Source organism: Callorhinchus milii, unplaced genomic scaffold (assembly GCF_018977255.1).
Source record: "Callorhinchus milii isolate IMCB2004 unplaced genomic scaffold, IMCB_Cmil_1.0 Scaffold14, whole genome shotgun sequence".
NCBI lineage: Eukaryota > Metazoa > Chordata > Chondrichthyes > Chimaeriformes > Callorhinchidae > Callorhinchus > Callorhinchus milii.
This window is the reverse complement of record NW_024704755.1, coordinates 15,777,648-15,788,660: the sequence shown is the minus strand read 5'-3', so window position 1 is coordinate 15,788,660 and position 11,013 is coordinate 15,777,648.

Below are 11,013 nucleotides of genomic sequence, written 5' to 3'. Positions count from 1 at the left end.
TTTTACCGAAATGTATCATATCAAGGATTGTTATTTTTAGTATGATTAAGATTATTATTAATAGCAGCAATCTACAAAGAAGCTCATAGTTATTAATTCAATATTAACTCTATTAATATGGTAAGAATTGATAGCAAATAAAATCATTTATATCTCAATGTTGTGTGTTTCAACTTTACTGATTTCTACTGTCTTCTCCTCTTAGAAATTTTTTCAAATCCAGTGTGATATAAATACCGAAACAGTTGGCAAACCTCGATCACTTATAAATTACAGAATCCAAATTTCAAATTTATACCTTATTCTTCCAAATGTATTTTCGAGGAAACCCACTTGATTTGTGTCTGATGTGACAGTGCACTAAAGCTACATATTAGGATGAATATAATGTGAAAGGCATAACGAGGCATTTGATTAATTGTATACAAAATGCATTCAGAACATTCTCGAATAATTATTTTTAAAAATTTTTTTTACATTCAAACAATCACCCTTCAGAAATGTGCGACCAGCTGTTTTGAAAGTTGTTACCTACCTTTCATGGAAGTGCAATATTTGGGAACACCTGAAATAAATGGACTAAACAAAATATTTGCTAAATTTTATTTCTAAGACGTGTTTGGGTTAGGGAACACAAAGTTGTTGTACAGAAGCTTCTGGGGACTGATTTTTCTATGTAACAGTCTTCCAGAAGTGTTAACACACTGGCAATCTGCTCTTCATCATTAAATCACGTTTCCGATTTGCACATTTGTGGGACATTGCTGTGCACAACTGGCTATCGCATTTCACTCACGAAATACACAGTCATTTCACTTTACAGTATATTATCTGAAGCACTTTGAGACCTCTCAATAACGTGATAAGGAGCTATATCAAATGCAAGGATTATTATTGTTATTACATGTACAACTATAAAAAACAATGTTAAATGTCATATCACTGTTACTTCTCAATCAGTATGTTATTCTCTTTCTGATTCTTTTTCAACCAAGTTTTCTGCTTTGTGAACATTGGTCCTTCACTTTGGTTTTTCCATTTTTTAAAAAAAATCATCTTCAAGGTCACATTTTATCAGAATAGTTGAAATCTTCATTTTCTCCACTGATAATTGTGCTAAAACGTAGTGTGCTAATATGATCGTAGCATGTTTGACATCAATTCAGAGAATTCTATATTCACATTTCTATCACTATTCAGGCGGGTTGCATTTTTGAATATCGCAATATTGAATAATAATTGGTGCATCTTTACGGAACTTTGCTAGTCAAACTTATTTCCCCTTGTGTCACCCAGGAATGTTTCATATACTCATTGAAATGTATCCAATGTAAACGTTTGCAGTACATCTGAACAAAAATACAAGAGTTCTTACTTTAATTTACAGTTGGTGATTTGTACTTTCAGTAAGCATACATAAGGGAGAATGGAATAAAGGTGTTTTGAGAAGAGATTGAAGCGCATATAGAGCATAAACACCGGTACCAACAAGTTGGGTTCAATGCCCTGTTTTATACTTCATTATTCTATGTAATTATATGTAACTGTGTCAGAAAAAAGGTGTTAGGGGAATTTACAATATTAAGTTCTTCTTTTCAAAATAATTGTTATGACAACTGGAAATTGTTTGAGATCTTGAGACTGTTTAATGTATTAAAAATGGAAACCTTGACATTTTATAAAACCACATCTGTAGTTATAATACTGTATAACACCGCTGATGTCAATAATAACTATTTTGCATCATTTGGTAATTTGGTAATGCACTGGTGAATTTCACAGTAGTGATTTTCTCTCCATGTATACAACGCATTCTATCTATTCCCCTGCTGTACTGGAACATGCAATGTGCATTCTCCATTGATTCTGATTTCTTGTAGTCAGTAATTTCTCACTGCTTCTGCCTATGAGAAAGGAAAACATTTCTGATTATTACTAAATAATTATTCCCATAATTGATTTCATTAATTCCTACATTTGACACAAATTACTGTTTTATGTCAGGTCTGTTTTAAATGGCAGGATCTTATATATTTCTTCATGCGTCAAGAACGTTGCTAATTAATTGAATTTTTATCACGCTAAATAAAAAATAGTCTTTTTTTAAATATATTTTGAGCATCCACAACAATTATTGTTTTATTGTTTTCTCACTAACAGATTTCAGTTCACTGATTCCATCAAGATCTGAAATGATAAAGCTGCTTTGTAAAATGAGAACATGATGTTAAGTGATCAATGCCGAAAACACAAATCAGAAATGAAAACAGAAATTACATTGCATAAAAGATCAGAACCCGAAAGAATATTGTCAGTTAACATTTCAATGTAACTCTTAATGTTGCATCTTTGACTTAATTTGCTCATTTATTCCAATCATCCGCTGTACAGATACTTGAGGAAGTTCAAATTTAAAATTGTTTTTATGATGCTGATAGTTACATTAATTTCAACTGAACTCCATATGAAGAAATTCATTTTTCAAATTTGCAGAACTGTACCACACAATTGGAAATGCTTCAACATCACAACTTCAATACCTTTCACAAAGTCTCAGAATATCTTAATGACTATGAACATATATTTCTCACTTGAGCTCCTGCTGTTATTCAGCAAATATTTTAAAATCAAAGCATTTGCAGTCACTAAAGTTAATAACTGTCTCACGTTTAAAGATGAAAAAATCTGAAATGGTCCACAATGACGACGGCCAACAGTAGTATTATGAATACGCCAAAGGCAAGCCGAGAAATTGCCATTACATCGTAAGAAGCTGCAAAATAAAGCAACCACATGAAGCAGTGTTCTCTGCTCAATGTCATTAAGTGATTAATATTAATTAATATAGTAATTAGGTGGTTTAAGCACCGGCAAGAAAATATGATGGTCAAATACAGAGAAGCATGGGCGCGTAGTCGACTTTAGCCTTCTGTGCAAAACTTTACAAGAAATAAGAAATCAACATTATGGGAGGAAATAATTATATATCGTGGACATAGTATTAGCGTATAACAAAAATGGGAATGGGATACAAAAATAGAATCCATTCTCACATTCATCATGCGTTATACATTAAATGTTTGAAAGCTGAGATTTTAATATTTTCAGGGGCAAGTGTCATTAATTTGCAATCTCTAGAGTTCAAATATTCTCCATTGAATGTTGAGCCTGCGTCAAATATTTGGGTGCCATCCTTCAGATGAGATTATGAACCCAGATCATGTCTTCCTGTTGAGGTGGATGTTAAAGAGCCTGTGGCACTGTTGGAAAAGAAAAGCTGCTCTGGTACTCTGGTCCCCAAATTGGTGGTTCACTTCATGGTCATTGATGGAACATTGCTGTGTGCAAGTTGGCTGCTGCCTTCGCCTACAAAATGCAGTCATTACACTTTACAGTATAACCTGTAAATCGTTTTGAGAACTGCTCCGGAGGTGAAAGTCTTTATATGATTATCAGTTGTTATTATAGTCATTTTAGGTGAAGCAAATTGTATGGCTAGAATTTAAAGTGCAGAATAAAAGAAGGAAACATTCTAGTAAGAATAGTTAATCCCAACTTGAAAGCTATTATTTATTATTGAAGGGAGTTTAAATGAATCAAACATTATGCCTATTATATATGGTGCGGCTTAATAGAAGGATATATTCCTGTAAAAATAGTTAACTAATTCACTTGCCATGCCATGATTTGAAAAGAATAGCTGCTCTGGTTAACAATCCCCCAAATTAACTCAAATGTTAACTTCATGGCAATTTAAGGAACATTGTTGTGTGCAAATTACCTGCCGCATTGGTCTACAAAATACAACATAACCCGTAAAGTGTGTTGAGACGTTCTCCGGACGTGAAAGTCTTTATATCGAATGTAGGATTATTAATTGTTATTATAGGTATTTTACATGAAGTAAATTGTATGGCTATATTTTAAGATGCAGAATAAAAGAAGGAAACATTCCAGTAAGAATAGTTAACTCTAATCCACTTGCCTTTACTTTCTGCTTCTGGAGGAGGAACAATATAAGCAATTTCTGCAGTCTGCTTAATAAGATGGGACACTCGACAGGTATAAACAAGTCCACTCTGGACAGGCTGCGTCTCCTCCAAAGAGCTGGAAACTTCATAAAGCCCATCCGTATTCTGTTGCTTTGTGGTAATTATCCCAGTTGTAATTTCAGTGCCATTTTTATACCAAGTGAGGGTCAGATTCTCCGGATAAAATGCAGCTGTTTTGCACACAAGGGTCAGAGTTGCGGATGAATTTTTCTGAGGAGCTGTGCGGTCTATCTTCAGCGGATCTGGAGGAACTGTAGAACAAATAACGGAGAAGAGTCTGGTTACATGGATTCAGTTATGGGATTAAACTGTACTCTGTTTTTGATGCCACTATAATTGTGTCTTATCTGTATTTTATATTTTTATACTATATTGTCGAAGGTGTTGTTTGCGGATGAAATGTTAACCAAGACTATGATTGCCTTTTTAGTTGACACCAAATATAGTAAATGTAACGGGGCATTACTGGAAACAGAAGGAAGTTTTTACTGGTGTCCAACTGGCCAACTGGCCTCCAAAATACATATCTATTATTTACCTGGTTCTGTGCATATGACTACCTCGTTTGCATCTGTAAAAATATTCACTGTACATCATAATAAAGGCACTGAAGAGTTTTGAGATTTTTACGCTTGAAACAACTTGTATTCTCACTTACCACATACAGTTAGCTGTGATCCAGTTCCATTTCCTGCCATTTCCCCCTGAATACTCAGTGTGCAGTGATAGACTCCAGAGTCCTGGAGAGTGGCATCAAGGAGTTGAAATAGACCACATGCTTTACTGTCAAAACCGAATATTTTCCTCTTATCGGGCCTCCTGTGCAGGTATTGACTCTCGCCTTGCTTCCACCAGTGCACTTTAGCATATGAGTTGGGGTCAGGGAGAGGGAAGGCACAGTACAACTTGACATCTGTACCTCTGCTTACAGCCTGGTGTTCGGGGTATTGGGTCACTTCGATCAAAGCTCTACCAGCTACTGCCAGAAATAAATTAAAACATTTAACACAATATATTAAAGAGATATACACACAGAGCAAGATAGACACAGTTAATAATTGTTACATTTGATACAGTGCCCTTAATATTGCAAACACCTCTCAAAGTGCTTCATGACATGGGTTGTAACTGCATATATAGTTGGCAAATGAGACAGCAAATTTGTGTGTAACAGTGTCCTATAAGCAGCCATGATATAAATGGCCAACCTTATTTGGGGGATTGTTGGCAAACTGCGAGAAACCCCTTTCTCTTTTCGAAAAGCTCCAAGGGATGTTTAAACATCCTCCTGAACAGGCAGACGGAACCTCTGTTATCACAGATCTTTAATGGAATGGTCAGCCTCGACAATATGAGTTCCAAGTCCTTAGGTGCGTCTTGAACCCACAACCATTGGATTCAGGGGCAATAGTACGATCAACAAACACGTAAATTGGGATCAGTGAGAGGTGCAACAGAACTTGACTTCTGCATCTCTGATGAAAGACTGTTGTTCGAGGTATTGGGTCACTTTAATCAAAGCACCACCAACAACTATCAGAAAGAAATTCAAACATCGATTATAAATAACATGGTGAAGACAGATATATAGAGCAAGATAGAGACATAATTAAAATTCCTTACATTTGATGTAGTATATTTAACATTGGAAAGTCCCCTCAAAACCCTTCACAGCATATACTCTAAAATGTAATCAGTGTGTATTTCGTTGGGGAATGAGGCAACCAGACAATTTGCTCCGCAAACAGCTGTAAAGTGAATGATCAGTTTTACCCGGAGAGATGATGGTCAGGACATCGGACATATTTTTCCAACATTTCCATGCCACACGGATTCTCGATTTGAAGTCTAATTTGAAAGCCTGCACCTCCAACAATGCAATAGGATCCAAACATTACCTTGCAGTGCAATCCCAGACTGTACAGGTTTAAAGCCTTAAGAGTGTTACCAACTGAACTAGGCTGACAAACAGACTTTATATGATGAATATAAGTTAAATAAATACTTTTTCAGAAAACGGGAAAATAGAATAAGCACAAACCTTTAGAGAATATTCCTATCAGAGACAGGTGATGTAACATGAGACTCGCCAACATTCTGATCTCTGGTGAAAGTCTGGTGTTTGAGGTATTGGGTCACGCCAGATGAGCCCTGAAGCTGTCACTAGTTTGTAACATAGAGTTGAAGTTCCTTGAGATGAGATATGCGGCAGTGACGTTTGACATCCAGTCTGTGGACTCAGGAGTTTGGTTTCTTGTGTTGAGTGACATTTGATTGATATTTGACATTTGTCTGATTAAAGGGTACTGGAATTGTATATCTTATGGGGAGCAATGCTGAAAAGTAAAATATATGTGAAATAAATGATTTAGAGAAAGATTACAATGAATGTTCTGAAACATGATTGGGTCTCTTACACCGAGTGATTAGATGGTTTAAGTAGAAAAGCTAGGGCACCATTTTTGAATTATAAGCACATGTTTAATCTTGTGGAAAATCTGCCAAGAGGATATAGCAAAGCACTTCTCCGAATAAACTATAAAGAGAAATGCCTTTAGGCGGTCTCGGCAGCCCATTTGCACATTTGGCCTGATTGTTGGCATGAATTATCATCAAACACAAGTATTGTTGGCCCGAATTATCATCAATCACAAGTTTATTGAATTGTATTACATTTCTGTTTCAATTGTTCAAATTGTTATTCATTTGAACATATTTCATTAGGTCAATTATAAATATATCTTATAATAATAACAATCCTTGCATCTTGGAAAGTAAATCTTAAGTGTAAACGATTATGACATGTCTTCAGATAATAGACACATAGGATAGACAGACAAATTAAAATCAGATACAAAACCAGAAAATAACTTCAAATCTTAAGTGTTTGATCAACGACTGGATGAAAGGATGCAATAACATTTGAGATTGATGCTTAATTTTCTGGCTCTGATTTAATTAATTTGCTCAAAAGTATAAGCGTTATATGCTAGATGGCAGTTCTCAAATTTGGGATTTTCATTCTAGAATAAATTGTGAAAATCATCAGTTTATATCATGCTGTATATATATATATTGTTTTTAACTATTTCTAACAAAATTGCTTCTTCAAATTTACTTAATCTGTACTCTACAACTAGGTTAGCTCCAACACCTCAACACAATTTCTTAATTTTGTCATTCTGTGAGACTTGTATACTTTAACAACAATTCTCAGATAATTCTCTCTTCTGATCCAATAGCGATTCAATAATAATAATAATAATCCTTGCATTTGATATAGCGCTTTTCACGTCGGGAGGACGTTCCAAAGCGCTTCACTGTAAAGTGAATTGACTGTATATTTGTGGGCGAACGCGGCAGCCAATTGCGCACAGCAATGTCCCACAAACAGTCATAGATTGAAAATGACCAATTTATTATTGTTTTTAGTTTTGGAGGGATTATTATTAGACGTGTGGAGTAAGGAAACTTGCCCAAGGTTTGGCCCTGACCTGCCGGGGATTGAACTCAGGTTTCTCACTTGCAAGGCGAGACACTGAGCTACAGGACTCCTGGTCTGTATAGAGATTCTCACTGTTAATATCAGATTATATAGAGGTCTCACTGTTTCTTTGTGTATTTGTGTGTGTCTGTGTTTGTGCGTCTGTGTGTCTGTGTGTGCATCTGTGTTTCTAACTCTGTGTGTGTGTTTGTGTGACTCTGTGTTTGTGTCTGTGCGTGCGTGTGTCTGTGCCTGTGTGTGTGCAAAGTGTAGTGACTGTGTGTTTTAATTGTTCTCACGGTTAATATCAGACTATATCGTGGTGTCACTGTGTCTGTGTGTGTGTGTCTGCGTCTGCGTGTGTGTTTGTCTGTGTGGGTGTGTTTGTGTTAGTACGGCTCAGTGTATGTATATCTGTGTGTATACGTATGCCTTTGTGCTTGTGTGTGTGTGTGTGTCTGTGTGTTTGTTTGTTTGCATATATGTATTTGTATGTCTTTGTGTGTGTGTTTCTGTCACACACACACCCTCTGTCACACACACCCTCTCACACACACACAGACCCTATCACACACACCCCCTCTGTCACACACACACATCCTCTCACACATACACACACACACCCTCTGTCACGTACACACACACCGCTGTGCCCCACGTGTTGGCGGCGGTGCTGAGGGGATGTGACCGTGAGAGGAGCTTTAATGGCGACTGATTGACTGATTCAAAGTCCTGTAAATTAAACCAAAACGGTTCCTAAAACTAATGAATATTTCACCATTGAAGAGGATTAATTCTGGTTGGAAAACTGATGAGGTTTAATGTTCTATCTTTTTTTAAAAAAATCTTAGTTTTACAATATCTATGAATCAAATACTTCCCAATGAAAAATTGACATCACATGTAGTACTCTAAATTGTGATATTAATTAATAGTTGCAATTATTTATTTGCTAGATTAGTCAATATTATTAATGAATAATTCTTGCATTTGATATAGAGCCTTAGCGCGCCGTTGAGACGTCTCCAGGTGATTCATATGTTTTTGTTTGAAGTGTAGTGACTGTATACCCTGTAGGCGAACTGACAGTAAGATTTTTGACAAACTACCTGTTGCAGGAAAGGGAGCCATGTAGATAAATCTTTAAAAATTGAACTGTATGACTAATTAACGCTATAAATAAATTCACAAAATATTTATGTGAAAATGTAGCTAATCCTAATTTACTGTAAATTTGTTGCATTCTCGTGTCCAGAAAGTTAATTTGCAATTCCTGGATTCCGGAGGCTTGGGGTGAGATACCAGACAAGTACTCTGGAGAACCGGTGTCTATTTCACAGAACTGGAAACTTCATTCAATCCCTGCAAATTCTGATGTTCAGTGAAATTTATTCCAATTGATAGTTCAGTGCCTTTTATACCAAATGGGGTGAAGGTTCTCCAGGTAACATGTGGTCGTTTCACACTGAAATTGCAGGTGAATCCCTTCCAGAAACTCTGGAGAAGATTCTCGGTAGAGTTGGGGGAACTGTAGAACAGATTTTCACCACAATCACATTGCTTAGGCTCATTAAGGGGCAATAGTCTTAATTCTGATAAGTAATCGATTCATTTTTCTGCAACACTTTGATTTTGGTAAATTTACTTTGCAATTTATGCATTATTATAATATAATTTTTGAGTTATTTGCCATCAATAACCATGGTTTCACATATGAATGAGTTATTATCGGTGGAATTATTGAAGAAATATGGACAGTAGGTATACCCCAAAGCGCTTGCACGCACCATTCCTCTCCAAAATACATTGCTTGTCAATGTCTCAATTATCACTTTAAAATAAAACTTTATTTAGAGTTGCATACGTTTATTATTTCTAAAGATCTAAAAGATTTATTTATGTAGGTGTAAATGGGGGCAATGGAACAAATAATCAAGCGTAAGTCTCTTGTAGTTACAGATTGAAATACAGATTATATATTGCCATTTATGGCCTTCCAACTATATGATAATATGTAGTCTATATAAGGCGTTATAAAAATGGAATTTTCTTCTTGTTGTTTAAGGTCGGAAGAAGAAAATCGCTTTTATGACAACCGAGAATCACAGCTGAAATATAGCTGAGAAGCTTTGTTCTATCGACTCTGCCTAAATTGGAGAAATAGTTTGAATCTGATATTCTATTTAATAGGAGCTAAAGAGAGGAATGAGTGAGTGGTTAATGTCGAGATTGTCTAACGATCTTCTTTAAGGTTTGATAGCACCTTCCATATAATGGGATCACCATGTAAATCCTTCAAGTAGAATCGTTATTGCAGAATCTGCTAAAATTTCCTGTCAGGCACAATGACAAAACAAAATCAGACTGATAATCAGACAGAACAAAACCCCATGTTGATGCGAGTGAATGTTCATAGCATTTTAATACAGGACTCTAGGAATGTATTTCCCAAAATGTAGCCCTTCGCGTGTCATACAGATAGAAAACAACTGACATTAACTTAGCGCATTTCACATGGCAGCACGTCTCAAATTGCTTCATACTGCTGATAAGGCACCCAAGTTAGCATGAAAGCCAAAGGGAGCAGGGATGGGAAAGATGATAAAATGCGCAGTCAAAGAGGTTCGTCTTGCGGAGGGATTTGATTTGTACCAGTCTCCACGACCATACATGCATGTGCAAGTTCAGATCATTCTAATTTCAAATGCATAATGCTTTAATTAAGTAATAGTGAGAAAAGTAAAATTTAAATATTTGTGCATTAAATTATGATTGGTATCTGTATGTAAACAGCAGAAAATTAAACATTTACTTATTCTGCATAGCTTCAAAGGGCAACAAAGTCAGGACTTCTTGTTCTCAAAAATGGAAAATATTCTGCAGCATTGTATCTAAATCTTTAACAGTCTGATGTCCACTAGTCCACATTTACTCCTTATACTACAACAACAAATGACATTTGTATAGCACCTTTCACGCCTTTCACATCCAAAGGCACTGGACAATCAAGTATCTGCACCCAAGCTGGTGGTTGGGATCAGGAGGGGTGGAAGGCTGGGAAGGTAGGGGTAGGAGGGTGACCGAAGGCATGGATGAAGAGAAGGGTCTTGACATGGTCTTGATAGAGGCAAGAGAGGGGGCGAGACAGAGGGACTATGGGATGGAGTTCAATAGAGCGGTGGTAGAGTGGCTGAAGGCTCACCTGTCAATGGTGGGGCGGGCAAGGCAAGGAACATGAAGCAGGCTGGAGCCCACAGAATGGAGGAAGCAGACAGGTTAGTAAAGGGTTCGGAGGTCACATAGGAAAGGAGAAACAAGGCCATGGAGTGCTTTGAAGGTGAGGACCAGGATCTTGAACTATAACTTCTGAGTGATGAGGAGCCAGTGGAGCCGGGCCAGGATGGGGATAATATGGTCATGGAGACTGGTGCGGGAGAGTATATGGACTGCAGAGTTCTGGATGATCTGTAGCCTGTG